At 44.7% G+C, this 17360-nt stretch overlaps 1 long non-coding RNA gene across 1 annotated transcript in view; it reads right to left on the minus strand.

Annotated features, from left to right (window-relative positions):
* Window positions 1-207: 207 nt before the first annotated feature.
* The window catches only part of LOC129058172 (uncharacterized), a 40783-nt gene continuing 23630 nt past the window's right edge, over window positions 208-17360 (minus strand). Inside the window, exons 5-6 of the long non-coding RNA XR_008523120.1 lie at window positions 3534-3618; window positions 208-465 (exon numbers count right to left, since the gene is read on the minus strand). This is a non-coding gene — a long non-coding RNA (uncharacterized LOC129058172). The remainder of the gene's footprint in view (window positions 466-3533; window positions 3619-17360) is intronic.

Raw genomic sequence — 17360 nt, forward strand, 5'->3', positions numbered from 1 at the left:
TGCACTCAGTGGTTGATACACTTTAGGGGCTCCTCATAACTTCCAAGATCAAAGCTAGAGATCTCAGGCCCCCATTCAAAGACCTTCAAGGTATGGCTGCAATCTCCCTCTCTTAGGTTATCGCTCTCTATTCCTGCCTCTGGAGATTCCAATCTTTGTAATTAAAAACTCCTTTCACAATCCCCTGAGGGGTTTTAGGATTTTTTTAAATGATTTTATTAATTTTTTATGATATTTGATAAAGAAATAACTTAGGCAATATCTTGTTGTATGCCATAGTAAATGCCATAGACTGAGTGGCTTATCCATAACAGTGTATTTATCACAGTTCTGGAGGGTGGGAAGTCCAAGATTAAGTTCCTAGCAGATTCAGTGTCTGATGAGAATGCACTCCTGGGTTGATAGATGGTGACTTCATACTGTGTGCTCACGTGGTAGAGGGAGCACAGCAGCTTTCTGGGGCCTCTTTAAAAAGAGTAGGAATGACATTCATGAGGGCTTCTTTCTCATGACCTAATCACCTCCCAAAGGCCTCACTTCCTAATATCATCATATTGGAGATTAGGTTCCAACATATGAATTCTCGAGGAATACAAATATTCAGACCATAACAAGTAATATTCCTTACTTTACAACAAAGTATTCCTTACTTTAGATGAGTATATTATTAAAGATTTATTATGGGTCCACAGCTCCTTATCTGCAATGGCAAAATCCAAATGCTCTGGGAAAAAAAAAAAAGTGTTCTTTTCTACATTTGACATAAATTTGTTTGTATGCAAATCTGACCTTAACTGACATGAGGTTATTCAAAGTCTATATTTATCCTGCGTGGTGTGAATATTCATAGGTTTCACTGTAGAAATATTAATGTATTTAATTACAGGCTGTGGCCTCAGACCTCACTAGGGAGTTTTATATAACATATGTTGTGTGCAGTGTATTGCTTTTTTAAAATCTCAAAAATTCTGAAATCTGAAATACCTGCCTTAAGATTTTTAACTAAGAGCTAATGGATTGGTACAAGTTTATTGCAATAAACTTTCAATAGTATTTTAAATATATCTTTTAAAATCTATAGGAACACCCTATGTAAAGTAATGCCAATCCCCACTCTCCCCTTATATTGGTTTAAAAAAATATGTCCACAAGTTCTTTGCTATTTCTTCCTGCAAAAGGTGGAGATTAGTTCCCTTCCCTTTGTATATGAACTGAACTTGGAGACTCACTTCTAATGAACAGAAGACAGCAAAAGTGATAGTATGCCATTTTCAAGATTAGATTATAAAAAGACTGCAGCTTCCTTCTTGGACGCACTCTCTCTCTTGCCCTCTTGCTCTTTCCCTTGGATCACCTGCTCTAGGATAAGGCAGCTGCTGTGTTATGAGCTACTCAATGAAGAGGCTCCAATGTTGAGGAACTGAAGGAGACCTTCACCAACACCTAGCAAAGAGCTGAGCCCCTTAATCCAACAACCCATGAGAATCTAAGGCTTGTCAACAACCACATGGGTGAGTTTACAAGCAGATCCTTCAGCCCCAGTTGAGCCTTAGATGAGATCTCAGCCAGGGGCAACAGCTGGACTGAAGCTTCAAAAAAGCCCTTGAGTCAGAACCACCCAGTTAAGCCTGTCCCAGATTCTGGGTCACAGAAACTGAGATCACAGATGTTTGTTGTTTAAAGTTATTAAGTTTGGGATTATTTGTTACACTGCAATAGATAACTGACACGCCCCTCAGCATTCTCTAGCATAGTGCCCATTCTCTGTTCTTATTCCACTTTATCACAAGCTGAACACTTTATTGAGTTTTTAATTTTTTATTTGTTGTTTATCTTCTCCTCCTCCTATGGGGGAAGGGGGAGTTGGTGAACTCAGTGTTGTATTCACACCACTTAACACAAGGCCTGGCTCAAGGACAATGAACAGAGGGGGTGGGAGGAAGGAAAATTATTCCGGGGCAGTGAGGGTTTTGGTGCAGTGTTAACAAATAACATAACAATTTGAAAAGTCCAAAGCCCAAATGTCAACTCCTCTCTCCCCTTCTCCCATCATTTGGTCCAAGTGGTCAGCAGGACCCCTTGCTCTCACACAGACGGGTCTTCTCCCCTCCATCCTCACTGCCCCCACTCCCTCCCAGCCTCCATTCTCCCTCACCAGTGTCCTCATTGGTCTCACTGTTTTCTCCTCTTCTCCCATTAATCCACTCTAAACGCTGAATGTGTGCATGGGGTCGGGGAGAATAAAGGAAAACTGAGGATCCATTTATTTTTCCAGGACTTTTAATGAATCTAAACCCCCTTCCCTCAAATAGATTAAGAACCAGTGGTTCGAATGAGATTTCTACTTCTATTGACTCTTTCAATAAGGTAATATATAAAAAAATTATGCAAAAGTATTCTCAGTTCTAAAGAGAGTGAAGATCGTTCCCCTCATGCTCAGGTGGTGAGAGTATAAATCATATATTCTTTCCAGAAAGTAGTTTAGCCTGAGGTTCAAAAAGAATTATCATAGGCTGTTATCTACTAATTTCACTCCTAAGAACCTAGCCTGAAGGTGTATCTTGGGGCTCCAGCAGAGATTTGAATAAAGATCCACGTACAAAGATGCTGAGCAGTTTGCACATAGTGGATTATAAGCAACTCTAGAGGCCCACAATGCAAAAAGGTTTAAACAAATTAGAATATAGCCATTAAGTGAATGTTATTCAACCAGTGAAACTATCTTTCAAGATTTTAATGACATAAGAAAATGCTCAGCCTGGCACACTGGCTCACACCAGTAATCCCAGCACTTTGAAAGGCCGGGGCTGGCGGATGGCCTGAGGTCAGGAGTATGAGAACAGTCTGGCCAACATGGCGAAACCCTGTCTCTACTAAAAATACAAAAATTAGCTGGGCATGGTGGCATGCACCTATACTCCCAGCTACTGGGGAGGCTGAGGCAGGAGAATGGCTTGAACCGGGAGTGGGGCAGAGGTTGCAGCAAGCCGAGATTGCGCCACTGCACTCCTGCCTGGGCAACAGAGTAAGAGTCTGTCTCAAAAAAAAAAAAAGAAAAAAGAAAGAAAATACAATATAATATAGCGAGAGCGAGATACTATATATAAATGTATTTGTTCTCTAACACACACACATATGTGCACAAATATACCTGCATGTACATGCCTGCAAAGACTGGAAAAGGAACAGCAAAAAGTTGCCAGCAATGATCTCTGAATAAGGAAATAATGGATGATTTTTTATTTTTTTCTTTCTAATTTTACATATGGCCCTCATTTTCTACATTGAATATGGATACTTTTATATCCAGCTAAGAATTATCATGTTCGTAAATGAAGAACAGGAAGCCCTATACAGAAAATAATCTGAAAATAGCAGCTAAGACCCTTATTAGACCTTAGACTCTCCCCGCCCTGCGCCCAGTTATGCCGCCATGACAGGCAGTCAGGACCCAGGGGAGCATGAACCCCAGGTGTCGATGGACTCCCCACAAAGGGTCTGTCTTTCCTGTCCTGTGACTTCAGCGGCTGTACCTGTCAGGGAAGGCTGGCTGGTGGGAGGAGCAGCACGGGAACCTCGCTGGTCTAACACTGCAGAGGTTTCTGTTTCCAGCTCAATCTGTAGGGAAGAGGGGAGGAGAGGTTGAGGGGACTCTACTCCACGCCTTCCTTCAGGGACCCAGCTTGCTGCTCTTTGGGGGTGCTGCCATCCTCAGCACGTGGCTTACAAGGTTCTCAGGGAGCAAGGGGAGGGAGAAAGAGACCGAGAAAGAGACAGGGAGAAAGAGACCGAGAAAGAGACAGGGAGAAAGAGAGAGAGAAAGAGGATGAATCCTGCCTGGCCATGGGGTTCCACGCTTCTGCCTTCATTCCTCCGCCCATCTCAGTTACTCGGTTCCCACTGCCTGCGAGGGCCTGGGAAGTGTAGTCCAGCCGGGTGCCCAAAAGAAGAGGAGAGGCATGGCTTTTCCTGAGTGCCAGCATGCGGGGCCTAACAACCCTCAAAAATGGCACCTCCTCCAAGCTTACACGGGGCCTGCGGAGTCCTGTGGTTGGGAAGGGGAACAAGAGGGCCACCACCACTTCCCACCCTGGGAAAGGGAACAAGGGGGCCACCACCACCTCCCACCCCAGGAAAGGGAACAAGGGGGCCACCACCACCTCCCACCCCAGGAAAGGGAACAAGGGGGCCACCACCACCTCCCACCCCAGGAAAGGGAACAAGGGGACCACCACCACCTCCCACCCCCTCCCTGCTGGAGGCTGCGCAGAATCCGCCATCCACCAGCCTTGTCTACTTGAGGTCTGTGAGCCCCAGCAGTGTGGACCCAAATCCTCATCAGGCTTCCGGCTGCCAGGGCTCCTCTGCGGCAAACAGGGTCTCTCCTCTGAAGGAATTTCCATTTGCTGGAAGGCAAAGGAGGATTTGGACCGGCCTATGAATAGCAAGGAAGCTGATGACTGAGAGTTAGCTTTTATCATTGCCGGAGGTGCAGGCCTTTGGGGAAGTGATAAGCCTCTCCCACTCCTGAAGCCCTTGTCCTGCCCTCCCCCCCGCCACTCCCACCCCCACCCCACCCCCGTTAAGCTCAACTGTTTCAGGCCATGTCGTCTGGTTATAGAATGAAATGTACAGAGCCTTCCCAAACACGGCCTCGCCCAAGCAAGATCCCGGAGGAAAAAGTTGGAAGAGAAGGTGCGAGAATTAATTCTGGGGTAAATTAATGGGGCAAATTAATTCTGAGCCTATGATGAGCTCCTAGGCAAGAACTGCATATCAAACTAAAATGCAGGCATTGTTTAAATCTGACTAGGGGGAGGTTGGGGAGTTTGCTACTGAAAAGAAAGGGTTTTGAAGTGGAGTCTCTCTTTAAAGTTTAATTGGGTCCTCAGAGGACATGAGTTTGCCCTACAGAGGAGATTCAGTAAACGTGCCTCAGGCTCCAAAGGCAAATCCCAAAGCAAGTGGCCTCCAGAGGTGCGCTGAGCTCCATGCCCATTGGAATGGCAGAGGGCTTTTCTGAAGGGGCCAGGCTCAGAGGAGGAGATGGGGTCCTGAGAAGCCATGGGTCCAGCAACCAGGGCTGGGCTTTCTTCCCAAGTAAGTGTGCTAGCAAAGGCCCACAGGCAATGCCTCTCAAAAATTTCCACCAAAGCATTCCAGACAGAAAGGTGGACACATATTTCAGGGGTGGAGCCATAGTCCTAAAGAGTTGGCACAAAGTAGGTCTATTTATTTATATTTAAAATTCACAAGAACCCTGAATCCAATTCCATAAACACACACACAGAGATGCTTGTTTAACAACATCCAAAAAATTACCATCAAGTACCATTAAGGTGCTGTGTGCTCCTTGGGGCTTCATCTCATAACTTAATTTAGCACCTGCTACTCCCAAGTGTTGATCCCTGACCTGCAGCCTCAGCATGCCTTGGGAGCTCTAAGAAATGCAGGATCTTGGCCCCATCCCAACCCAGAGAACCAGAATCTGCTATTTTTTTTTTTTTTTTTTTTTGAGATGGACTGTCGCTCTGTCACCCAGGCTGGAATGTAGTGGTATGATCTTGGCTCACTGCAACCTCTGCCTCCCAGGTTCAAGCGGTTCTCCTGCCTCAGCCTTCTGAGTAGCTGGGACTACAGGCACCCGCCACCACACCCGGGTTATTTTTGTATTTTTAGTAGAGACGGGGTTTCACCGTATTGGCCAGGTTGGTCTCGAACTCCTGACCTTGTGACCCGCCCACCTCAGCTTCCCAAATTGCTGGGATTACAGGCGTGAGTCATTGCGCCCGGCCAGAATCTATATTTTAACCAGATCCTGGAGTGACTCATTTGCACATCAAAATCTGAGAGGTGTTGCTCTGCCATGTGCTGTGAGGGGTGTGAACATCCCTGCCTAAGAAACACAGCTGCACAGACTTTTCTGGAAGTTCTGCCAGTGATTCTTCTCCATCCTACTGCTCGTTAAACCTACTCTCGACTTTGTTGCTTGGTTTTATCTTCTCCAGAGCACTTACCTGATACGATCTCGTTTGTGTGTTTGGAATACAGCTTCAGGAAGCAGGATTTGTTGCAGCCTGTGAAACAACCTCACTTACAACAGATGCTCAATAAAAGTGTTTTACGTGAATGACTCTAACAGGGAGGGGAGAAGGAGGAGATGTGGGGTGGGTTGTAAAAGGTAAATCAGGGGTCAGTCTTTTTATGAGAATTTCTCTACAAAAAACAATGTATTTTTTCTCTTGAAAATGATAAACAAAATGTCATATTGGAATGTCACACCATAATCTGTACTTAAATGTTCATATCAGATTTATTCATAATGGCCAAAAACAGAAACAGCCCAGATGTCCATCAATGGAAGAAGAGTTAAACACACAGTGGTATGTCCACACCAAGGAATACTAATCAGCAGTTAAAAAAAAATTGCTCTGCTAATTTATGTATTTTTACTAGAGACGGGGTTTTACCATGTTGGCCAGGCTGGTCTCGAACTCCTGACCTCGGGTGATCCGCCCACCTCGGCCTCCCAAAGTGCTGGGATTATAGGCACGAGCCACCATGCCAGCCAAAAAGAGCCAGTCTCTAAAAGGGTGAATATGATATAATTTTATTTACAGACTAGTGGTTGCACGGGGTTGGTGGAGGAGAACAGATGTGACAATAAGAGGGCAGCATGAGAGATATTGGGAGGGATGGAGCAGTTCTGTATTTTGATTGAGGTGGTGGTTATAGAAATCTACACGTGGCAAAATTGCTTAGAAACACACACACATGAGCGCATGAAATCTGAATAAGATCTGTGTATTGTACCTAGGTCAATTTCCTGGTTTTGATATTGTACTGTCTTAGTGCATTTTCTGTTGCTATAACTGGAATACCTGAAACTGAGTAATTAATAAAGAAAAGAAATTTATTCCTTAGAGTTCTAGAGGCTGGGAATTCCAAAGTCTAGGGGCTGCATCTGGTGAGGGCCTTCTTGCTGGTGGGGACTCTCTGCAGAGTTCCGAGGTGGTGCAGGGCATCACATGGTGAGGGGACTCAGCATGCTGGCTTAAGTCTTTCTCCTCTTATAAAAGAGCCACTAATGCTCCATCCTCACTTCCCAAAGGTCCCACCTCTCAAATACCATAGTCAGATTTCCCACCCCTCAATACTTTTACAGGGGGATTAAGTTTTAACATGAGTTTCCACCACATATTACAAATCTATAAGATATTAGTATTGGGGGAGACTGGGTAAAGCACACACAAATCTGCTCTACACTGTTCTTGCAATTCCTATGAATCTATAGTTTTTTTAAAAACAAAAAGTTTTAAAACATTCTATTGAAGTATTCATGGTTTAGCTAAGGACTATGCCTTCTTTTAAAATGTGGAAGAATTTTATACTGTTTAGCACAAGCTAACCATAGAAATGTTTTGAATTCCACTGTACAATATGTGTTTCCCTAAAGAAGAAACAACTGTGCCAAAAGTCATTAGGTGCCTACTTTCACTTGAATCTTAGAAAGAAATAACACTGTGAAGGCTTTCTTTTTGCTTCTTGCATGCCAGTGCCAGGGCAGAGGCCTGTGGAGAGCTGCCTTGCTCAGGTCGAGGGAGATTGAGCAAAGCACTCCAAGAAGGCTGCACCGCGTTTGGGGGTGGTGGGGTTCACCACCATTGCCTGATGGTGTTCGAGACCCCACATGAACCCACAACTCAACCCAAGCAACAGAAATGATGTCCAGCGCAGCCAGGACCTGGTCCAAGAGAAGCCATGCCATCATCTTCCCCAGCCACCTGCATTTTGAGGAAGGGGCACTGTTGGAAGAATCTCCCTGACTTGAACCAGCAGTAAGGAATTAGAAGGTGAGGGTAGGCAATTGGAGACCTTCATCCCCTCCCTGCCCCTCTTAATATCTGGGTACACAGTTCTTACTTGGGTCAAAATGTGTGTGGCCTGCAGAAACTAAATGGGAGCGCTATAAATAATGCAAGCTATTCCAAAGCCATTACAACGAAGGCAAGCTTGAAAACTCAAATGCCTGCAGGGGCTGGACAGGAAAAGGAGCACGTGGGCCAAGCAGGACTGTGTGAACTGAAGAAACAAACTGGGTCTAAGGGAACCTTCTCAGCTGACTGCTCCCTGGGGACATGGAGTCACCAAATGTCCCAGCTTCTCAAGACATGCCAGAAACCTGGGTTTTCATGTAAAATGTACTGCTTTGAATGTAATAAAGTTGTTTAAGACATAACATGCACCAAGCAAGACACAAGTGCCAACAACGTCTGACTTGTTCCTACCAGTCCACCTCCCCCGAAAGCCACTGTCCTTCAGAAAGAAAGGCAAGGACCACGGGAAAGCCAGCAGGTCAGTCTGGGCCACGAGAGAGCAGCTCTGCCACCCTCGACCTCGACATTTGTCCTCAGGCCTCTGGAGCTGGAGTGGCAGAGGAAAGCAACTTCCCAGGAGAGAGAAACCAGATTGAGGGACACTGGGAGTTTGAATTGGCTCCACCAAGAATTTTTAAAAGGGACCAGGGCACAGTGGCTCACACCTATAATCCCAGCACTTTGGGAGGCCGAGGCAGGTGGATCACTTGAGTCCAGGAGTTCGAGACCAGCCTGGGCAACATGGCGAAACCCCGTCTCTAAAAAAATACAAAAATTAGCTGAGCATGCTGGCACATGTCTGTGGTCCCAGCTACTTAGGAGGCTGAGGTGAGAGGATCACTTGAGCCAGAGTTGCAATGAGCCCAGATCACGCCACTGCACTCCAGCCTGGGCAACAGAGCCAGACTCTCAAAAAATAATAAAAATAAAAAAGGAATGAGCCAGAACATAATGTATTAATGTGAGCATTTCCAACCTTCCATCCTCCAATCCAAGAGGGGAAGAAAGCTTGAGGAACACTATGTGCAGACCGGGGCTGAGGCTGGGGGACCAGGGGAGGGGAGGGTGCGGTCTGAGAACACTGGAGGGTGAGTGCAGTGGGTTTAAGGGAAGCTGCCAGGGACTAAGATTAGATCATCTTTACTGTCCTTCAAGAGGCCGAAGTAAAAGTGGAATTACTTTTGACTGTTACACTGTGTGTTAGAATTCAATAAGACCTTGCTGAGACTTGGCCAGTTGGGGTGAATCTGTTTACTGTGTAGAAATTATTTCAGTTCCATCTGCAAACTGAAGGAGAGGCTTTATTCCCCCCATAGTCTGCAGGTCTAAGGATGCGCTCTGTAAAATTTCGTAAGCCTCTGGGACTTGCCCAGGGTTCTCAGTGGTGACTGTCTTAAAAACGACAATGTCGTTTGGGAGCATGGAGGTGAAGTGAAGAGAGGGCAGCTGCTCCCCTTCGTGGCCTACATGGGGAGGAGAGAAACTCCCCCTCAGGTTAAGGGCAGAAAACTTGTGTAGGGAGAGGTCACATCATGAGGAAAAGCTGCACCTGTGACATGGGGGCAAGACAGGGCTTGTCTAATAAACTGGTGAGACCGCCCAGCAGAAGCCCATTCTGAGGGGGAATTAGACAAGCCTCTTGGAAGAGAATTTTCCCAAGGGAAGAGAGCCAGGCAGGCAAGGTCAGGCCGGAACAAAGCCTTAGTCATCGTAGGACGACACACTCCGAGTCCAGCCCACGTGACCCTGATCCAGCCCATGGAATCTGGCTGAAATCCTGGGAGAAAGGACTTGGAGCCAAGATGAAAAGAGGCATGCTCATCACAAGTCAGTCAGACCCTGGGGGTGCCAGACGGGGAGAGGGGCTTCATCCCCACTTCTTCCCAAAGCAGCCCTCAGCTGTGCTCCCATATGTGACCCACCCCCACCACCTCACCCCAGGAAGGGCCCACAGGGGTCAGAGAAGCAGCTGGGTGCCCGGGGAGGAGGGCCAAAGTCCACACGGGACAGCTCCCAGGACTTCCAGGACTTCTGGGGGTGGGGCAGCCTAAGGTCATCAAATAACAGGAAGGGGCAAGAAAACACATGCTCCAAGAGTGAAAGTGACACCAAGCTAACATCCAATCTAGGGGGCCCAAGAAAGACCAGAAGACAGGCACATCTACATGTCCCCCCATGATTACCTTTTAGGATATCATGTTTTACTTTACTAAAATTGTAAGTTCCTTGAAAGCAGGAATCTTTGTCTCTTTTATTCAATGCTCCACTCCGGTGACAGAAAAGTGCCTGGTGTATAGTAAAGTCAATACTTATTGTCTGATAAATTTCCCATAGTGTTTCACCATCATAGGGGTTTTTTTTTTTTTTTTTAATCAATTGTTCTCAAGCTTTTTGTTGCAGCAGATGGTCTTCTTGAAATAAAGCCTCATGGGGAAGCTCAAAAAGCAAAACAGATAAATGTGGAGTTCCTCTGATAGAAGAGGAGATGGAATGAGGGATCTCTGTCCAACGCAGCCCAGCCCAGCCCCATGCCTCATGGCTGGCCCTGAGAATGCTTCAGGCAATTCCTTAGGCCACAAAGAAGACAGCTAAAAACACAAATATGGTCATTTTGTTAAAAAGGAAGCTGACAGAGATGCCCGTGCAACCTTTCCCCCTGGTGGCATTTGGAAAAAAACTCAGTGATATGAGATGAAGCCCCAGGGAAAGGATTAATGCTAGCTTAGCATATGGACGGATGGAGAAGCTAAAGTCAGGGCACCCTTCAGTTCATTATGCAGGGATGGAGGGCAGAGCAACCCAAACCTGGCACATCATGCTCCTCCAGCCAACATGACAGCACCCGGCGAGCTCTGACACCTCATAAATATTCATGGCCATTGGCTCAGCAGTTTCTGAATATTCCTAAGTTTGAACTCTGCCTTGACACTTCCCAGGACAGGAATCCAGGTGGAATCGAGATGCAGCCCTGGCAGTTTTATCAAATGGTGAGTTTAATTCTATTATGATTTTCTCCTTCCCCAGAAAACTCAAGTTTTGCATTTATATTGAGTTACTCCTGGCTATGTCTAGCGACAATGACACAATGTCCCTGTCAGGACACATCCCAAGCCACTGGGGTCCCATTCATACGGGCGTTTCTAACTTTTGCCAAATCTAATTCCAGAGTCAGAAAATAACACTAGTGCCTGACAAACAGCCAGCACTAGGGGATCGAACTGCTTAGATTCTAGAGTTGCAGGGCCTGGGACCAAATGGCAGCTCTGTCATTTTTGCTTGTGAATGTTGCTGATTTGGGCAACTTATTTGGTTTCTGTAAGTCTTTGTTGAGCATCTCTAAAGTGTGGGTAATCATACCCGTATCAGTTTCCTATTGCTGCTGTAACAAAAGACCACAAACATAGGAACTTAAAACAACCCAAACTCATTATTTCATTGTTCTGGAGGTCAGAGATCTGATATGGATCTTACTAGGCTCGATCAAGGTTTCAGGAGGGCTGCATTCCCTCCAGAGGCCACCGCTTTCCTTGGCTCATGGCCCCTTCCTCCATCATCAGAGCCAGCACTGGTCAGCTGTGTCCTCCCACGCTGCATCCCTCTGACTTCTTCCTGCTGCTTCCACTTATAAGGAATCTTGTGATCACATTGGGCCCATGAAGGGAATCTAGGATGATCTTGCTATTTTAAGGTCATTGATTAGCAACCTTAATTCAATCTGCAACCTTAATTCCCCTTTGCCATGTATGGTAACATATTCACAAGTTCCAGGAATTAGGATACAGACATCTTTGGTGGGTTATTATTCTGCCAACCACAATACTCTTCTCCTAGTACGTGGGGGGAAGGGGTAATGTGAGAGCAAGCAGGCCCATGGCCTGCATGTAACTGAATGGCTGTCTTCAGAAGCCGGACACACTAAGCCATGCCAACACCAGGAAGCTGGAAGACATGTCCTGTCTTGCATTGTCCCATAGGACCTGCAAGTGCCAGTAAAGACTACTATCCAACTTTGTCCACCTAGCCTGCTAACCTTGGGAGAAAGCAATCATCTGTCATCTTAGGCCAACCTTCCTTTTGCCTTTGTTTGCATAGAATCTAAATAACAGACTATATGCCCAAACCCACCCTGCCACTTTCCACTTGAACCACAGGCACTAGGCAGCATCTCCACTGCAACTCCGGGATGCACTGGACCACACATCCAGGAATGTCCCCTACGGACATCTGGGAGCCCAGTCTCAAGGCTCCTCCAGGAGCAGACACCCTTCTATGCAACTTGGGGTAACTCAGCCTTGCTCTCAAGAGACAACTGAGTGGCCAATCTGTTCCCTGACACAGAGCTTACACAGGAATCCCCTTGGTGGACAAGAGCTGACCAGGTTGTATGACAATGTCCAGTTCTCATTTTCTCCATTTTCTCTGAGTCTTTCCTCATGATAGTTGTTCCCACAGGCCTCAGGAGCTATTCCTCAAGCCATCTTTGCCCTTCAAAGCTTAAACAATTCCAGACCCTAATTTCCAAATCTTTTCTGCTTAATCTATGCACCAAATACCATGCTCAGGAGTCTGTGTAGTCCTCATGTGTATTCGTCTGTTCTCACGCTGCTAATAAAGACATACCCAAGACTGGGTACTTTATAAAGGAAAGAGGTTTAACTGACTCACAGTTCAGCATGGCTGGAGAGGCCGCAGGAAATTTACAATCATCACAGAAGAGGAAGCAAACATGTCCTTCTTCACATGGCAGCAGCAAGGAAAAGTGCCAAGCAAAAGGGGGAAAAGCCCCTTACAAAACCATCAGATCTTGTGAGAACTCACTCACTGTCATGAGAACAGCAGCATGGGGGTAACTGCCCCCAAGATTCAATTACCTCACACCAGGTCCCTCCCACAACGTGTGGGGATTATGGGAACTAGAATTCAAGATGAGATTTGGGTGAAGGCACAGCCAACCCATATCACCATGTGACTACAGGTGCTGCTGGAAATCTCCGTTAAAGGATCTCTGGAAATGGATAAACTCTGTTGTATTCTTCACAGTCACAGCCACACAGCTTGACTGACCCTGAAGGTCAAAAGAGGCCTATTCATTATCCCATGAAACAGCTGTCTTTAATGATGCCAGTGGGAACTGTGGTACAGTGAGGAAGGCAGAAGCCTGGCTGAGTTTGTTGATTCCTCAATGCTGGGGTTTGAATCGACACCCCACCACTTCTGAACTCTCTGAATCTGTTTCTTCCTTCGTAAAGCATTCAAAGTAACTTTGCAGTGTTATGGCTCAAAACAAAAGAGAATATCTATGGCTTTGCAGTTCAATACTTTGCAGTATTATGGCTCAAAACAAAAGAGAGAATATCTATTCAAAGCTACCACTTCTGGTACCACATTCTAATTACCTATTGCTGCACCTCAAGTGATCCAAAGCTTAATGGATTCAACAGCAACCAATCATATCTCACAGATTCTGCAAGTCAGGAATCTAGGCAGAGCTTGGTCAGAGGACTCCTCTGTGCCTCATGTGCCCATGGATATTGCTCAGTGGAACTCAGCTGGAGGTGGACTGGCCTGGAGGGTGTGAGGCGGCATCACTCACGTGCTGTCCAGGCAGTTCTTGTTCACAGTAGCTGCCACAAGCACTGAATTAACTCAAATGGAGCCACTGCTCCTAAGGAAATTCAAGATTCGATTCCTGCGAGCTTTAGCTCACAACATTTCTGTTGACTGATCAATATGCAACTTTGGTTTTTATGTGTTTTTGTTTAAAGATACCTTATTGAATATCTATTTCTTAAAAAATAGTTAGTTATATGAAGTATTTTCTTTATAAGAAAACACTAGCATGGAAGAGTTTATCGTTTCCCTGAGCCTGGGTAGTGTGTCCATGAATTTCTTTGGCTCTCAGCCTCACAAAAAAATGCTGTCACTACTCTTTTTTCTATAGGTCATAATCTCAACAATCTACAGATTTAGCCATTTTCCCATCTTTCCATAGCTCCATCACACATCAAAGATTTACTTTTAGCACTTTCCAGGATGGCCTCACTTACAGATTGGCAAATTTCCTCTTCTCTTTTCCCAGTGTACCATGTTGTTGATTCATAACCTTGAACTCAGGGCCAACAGCACTAGAACTCCTGCCTGAACAAAGCATATTGGACACACATATTTCCTCCGCAAGGCACATCAAAGCCTTTTTGTACTTAGGAACACTGGTCTGCACTTCAGCCCTATGTTTGGGGGTCACTTTAAACAGTGAAATCAACAGCAAAAAGCACAAAACACATGGCACTAGGTAGACAGTGAAAATGACCGTTGATTGCAGTATTGAGAGCTATAACAAGAAGGCAAAGCATCTTCTTCTGTGACCTCAGCTGGGAACATGCACATAAAATGTGGCACATATACACCATGGAATACTATGCAGCCATAAAAAATGATGAGTTCATGTCCTTTGTAGGGACATGGATGAAATTGGAAATTATCATTCTCAGTAAACTATCACAAGAACAAAAAACCAAACACCACATATTCTCACTCATAGGTGGGAATTGAACAATGAGAACACATGGACACAGGAAGGGGAACATCACACTCTGGGGACTGTTGTGGGGTGGGGGGAGGGAGGAGGGATAGCTTTAGGAGATATACCTAATGCTAAATGATGAGTTAATGGGTGCAGCACACCAGCATGGCACATGTATACATATGTAACTAACTTGCACATTGTGCACATGTACCCTAAAACTTAAAGTATAATAATAATAAAATAAAAAATAAAAAAATAAAATAAAATAAATCTTTTGCTGCCCCACACACATCCATGAATAACTACAACAGTGCTGCAAGTATTGATTTGGGGGTTTTGAATAAATTTTAGTGAGCAGATAAATTTGCAAATACAGAATCTGCAAATAATGAGGGTCACTGGCATTTGGTACTTTTTCAAGAATCGGTGGAAGAGTGCGCTCAGCTGGGACTGTCCAATGGGGAGAGGTCCATGTGTGGCCCTCCACCGTGTCACAGGGCACTTGGACTTCTTATTGTTTTTCTTGATTTTCCTCATACAAAACTCGTGTGTGTGTGTGTGTGTGTGTGTGTGTCTGTCTGTCTGTCTGTCTGTCTGTCTGTCTTGAAGCAAAGTCTGTAACTAAATAAACTATGTTACTTTGTGTTCATTATTCAAACATTTTAGGGACCAGAATTCTATGGTTTCTTTAGTAGAAAAAGCTTACCAGGCTGGGCGCAGTGGCTCAGCGCAGTGGATCACCCCTGTAATCCCAGCACTTTGGGAGGCCGAGGCGGGCAGATCATGAGATCAAGAGATCGAGACCATCCTGGCCAACATGGTGAAACGTCGTCTCTACTAAAAATACAAAAATTAGCTGGGCGTGGTGGTGTGTGCCTGTAGTCCCAGCTACTCAGGTGGCTGAGGCAGGAGAATTGCTTGAACCTGGGAGGCTGAGGTTGCAGTGAGCCAAGATCGTGCCACTGCACTCCAGCCTGGTGATAGAGCGAGACTCCATATTTTAAAAAAAAAGAAAAAAGAAAGAAAGAAAGAAAAGAAAAAGGTTACCAAAAAAAGACCTTGATGCCATCTAAAATATGCCTTTTCTCAAATCCTTTCTAATTGTGCTATGTTTAGAGCATGAAGAACATGACACAAAAAATATAATTGCATCATAATTGGGTCAAAAATGCAGTAAAGGTGGCAGTCCTTGAAATTTACTATTCTGTATTGGTCCCTTAAGAAATTATCAGCAAGAATATATTTAGAAAATAAGTCCATCACCAACTCTTTCCCTTTTAGTTACACAAATCTACAGTCTACCCAGTTAGGAATAATCCTTCTCTCTTACTTCATTAATGAAAGGACCAAATCATTCATCATCCACTTAGGACACCTTTTAGAGTGAAACGGGACACTCTTAATCATGCTAGGACAACAGGCATAAGCCAAGTCTGCCAAGACAAACTGGGCATTGCACCTGTCCCACCTGTGGCAGTATTCATAATCAATATAAACCTCAGGATGTTTATAAGACTGGCTTGGTTGTAATGCATTGTATCTTTCCAATTATTATACAAATTACTTTCAGGGGACACAGGTTGAACTCTCTTTTCTAAAACCATATTCAACAGACCTTAATTGGTCCACGAGCCCTGCAAACTATTTAAGCCATCTATCCACCAAAACACCTCCCTTTTGTAAAAACTAGTGATTAACAATTGCCTTGAGAAATGTGATGAAGCATTTCAAAAGTCACTCTCACTGTAGTTTCTTTAAGTGTATTGCACTTGATTCTTTTCTTAATCTGAAATTCACTTTCTCTTTTTTTAAAAAGATTTGTTTTTGTGTTAGAGGATTTTCAGGAAAATAGACTACGTTTTAGTATCTCCCCATTCAAGGCATAACAGCTCTTCCCAAAGGTATTAAAGCAGTAGCAGCAGTTACTCCTCCCTTCATTCTTAGACTTTCACCTCCAAAGCCAAGTCAATCAAATGCCAAGAAAAAGTCAGTCCATCTTGCATTGTATATACTAGAGTAATGGTCTTCATTTATTTCACAGGTTTTGTCATTCATTCTTTGCATGCAGACATAGCCAAAATCCTTTTGTGCCATTTGTAAAGTGGAAATGACACTACCACTACTATTATTATTCCCTTAAAATCACCTGCAGCACATTATGTGTTTGTGTGTCTCAGGGGATCACCTGAGATATTGGGAAAGGTTAAAACACACATCTGAGTTGAGAGGCCAGCTGTGCCTTGGGCTTTATTCCATGGAGAGACACGTCCACCTAATGGAAACTTTCTCACCAGACTCTGTAAACAGAAGCCCGTGGTCATACACCTTCCATGTAGCCCAGACCCCAGATCACATTGCAGTTGGTTCCTGTGGCTTGCTTCCATCCTTGGGCTATTTAGATACGCCAGATATACAGCACTCATGTTCTATTAATTTAAGCCTTTGCATAGCTGCTCAATATCTGCTTGCACTCCTGACTTAACTAGTGAAATTAGAAGCGTTGAAACTTCTTTTTGGTGACCTCTTACTATTTTACTATTTTTCAGGTACCAGAAAAGAAAGGTCTCCCTGTCCACATCCTACTGATGTATTGCTGATCAGTTCAAACCAACTTTATCTATTCTGTAACCTAGTAAACACAGGACTTCTCCTTCTAACATCCACTTGGGTGGAGAAGATTTGGTAGAGAGGAGATAAACTAGATATTTTACAGAAGTGAAGTCAAAACAACAATTTCAAGAAATCATTCAGGATTCTATGAAATTCTGATCTCACTTTACACTTTTCACGATCTCTGATGAATAAACCTTTATGGGAGGAGGCTGGTTTAGGGACTTTGCTGCTCTGGGTTTGAATGCCCCATAGATCCTGACTAGCACTTCCCACAGCTTAATGAACCCCATTCAGAGATTCTAAACCTTAACAATCCCAGGCCTTCGTGCCATTCCTCTTATGGT

The sequence above is a fragment of the Pongo abelii genome, chromosome 11 (assembly GCF_028885655.2).
Source record: "Pongo abelii isolate AG06213 chromosome 11, NHGRI_mPonAbe1-v2.0_pri, whole genome shotgun sequence".
Classification (NCBI taxonomy): domain Eukaryota; kingdom Metazoa; phylum Chordata; class Mammalia; order Primates; family Hominidae; genus Pongo; species Pongo abelii.